Source organism: Physeter macrocephalus, unplaced genomic scaffold, assembly GCF_002837175.3.
Source record: "Physeter macrocephalus isolate SW-GA unplaced genomic scaffold, ASM283717v5 random_1340, whole genome shotgun sequence".
Lineage (NCBI taxonomy): Eukaryota > Metazoa > Chordata > Mammalia > Artiodactyla > Physeteridae > Physeter > Physeter macrocephalus.
The window spans coordinates 18680-20357 of record NW_021146512.1 but is presented as its reverse complement, the minus strand read 5'-3'; the positions used below and the strand labels follow the sequence as shown (position 1 = coordinate 20357).

At 41.7% G+C, this 1678-nt stretch overlaps 1 non-coding gene across 1 annotated transcript; it reads left to right on the top strand.

The window, feature by feature from the left end:
• Nucleotides 1-203: 203 nt before the first annotated feature.
• Nucleotides 204-322, top strand: LOC112066218 (5S ribosomal RNA). The gene has a single exon (XR_002892475.1). It is a non-coding gene; the product is annotated as a 5S ribosomal RNA (ribosomal RNA).
• Nucleotides 323-1678: the final 1356 nt, after the last annotated feature.

Here is a 1678-nt window from a genome sequence, read left to right as displayed (position 1 = left end):
TCTTGTAAGGGAGATCTAGTTGTGATGAACTCCTTCAGCTTTTATTTGTTTAGGAAAGTCTTTTTCTCTCATTCACTTCTGAAGGACAGCTTTGTTGGGTAGAGTATTCTTTGTTGACAGGTTTTTATTTTTTCCTTTCAGCACTGTGAATATATCATCCCACTATCTTTTGGCCTTCATTGTTTTGTTAAGAAATCCTCTTGGTCTACGGCCATACCACCCTGAACGTGCCTGATCTCGTCTGATCTCGGAAGCTAAGCAGGGTCGGGCCTGGTTAGTACTTGGATGGGAGACCGCCTGGGAATACCGGGTACTGTAGTCTTAAAAAAAAAAAAAAAATCCTCTTATAATCTTTTGGGGGTTCCACTGTGTGTGATGAGTGGCTTTTCTCTTGCTGCTTTAAGAAATTCCCTCTATCTTTGACTTCGGACAATTTGATTATAATCTGTCACATTGAAGATCTCTTCATATTCAGCCTATTTTGGATTCTTTGGGTATTATGGATATGGATGTTCATTTGCCTCCAAAGATTTGGGAAGTTTTCTGTCATTATTTCTTCAGATAATCTTTCTGCCCCTTTCTCTTTCTCTGTACCTTCTGGGATTCACATAATGCACATATTTTTTTTCTTGCTGCTGTCTTATAGCTCACGCAGATGTTCTTCACTCTTTCTCATTCTTTTTTCCTTTTGTTTCACTGATTGGCTAGTTTCAAATGATGCGTCTTTGAGTTCACTGATTCTTTCTTCTGCTTGGCTGAGTCTGCTGTTGAAGCTTTTGATCAAATTCCCTGGTTCAGTTTCTTTGTTGAACATCTCATTTTGTTCATGTATTGTTTTCCTGATTTTGTTTAGTTGTGTATCTGAGGTCTCTTGTAGCTCACTGAACTTCTTTAAGATGATAATTTAAACTTCTTTGTAAGGAAATTCATAGATCTCTACTTTTTAGGGTCAGTCACTGGAGCTTTATGTTGCTCCTTTGGTGATGTTTTGTTTCCTTGATTCTTCATGTGTCTTGTACTGCTGTCTTTTTTTTTTTTTTAATATATATGTGGGTTTTTTTTTTTAGATGTTGGGGGTAGGAGTTTATTAATTTATTCATTTATTTTTGCTGTGTTGGGTCTTCGTTTCTGTGCGAGGGCTTTCTCTAGTTGTGGCAAGCGGGGGCCACTCTTCATCGCGGTGCGCGGGCCTCTCACTATCACGGCCTCTCTTGTTGCGGAGCACAGGCTCCAGACGCGCAGGCTCAGTAGTTGTGGCTCATGGGCCTAGTTGCTCGACGGCATGTGGGATCCTCCCAGACCAGGGCTCGAACCCTTGTCCCCTGCATTAGCAGGCAGATTCTCAACCACTGCGCCACCAGGGAAGTCCCAGGGGTGTCTTTTTTGGCACTGAGCTATGCCACTTTGGGAGAGGGGTGACATGGGTAAAGGGAAACTGTACTTCTTACCCTTTTCGAGGCATCTTTTCTTGGATTTTTTTTTTTTTTTTGAACACGGTGCTAGAATCTCCACTGGACTCCCAGGTTCCCACAGAGGTACTTACATCTGTGTATGGTTGTCAAAATCAATGTTTCTGTGGGAGTTTGAGGGCTGGAATCTCCTATTTCACCATCTTGCTGATGTCACCTCAGGCTTCTCCTCCTTTAATTCTTAAATGTGGTTTCCTTTGGTTCTCTGT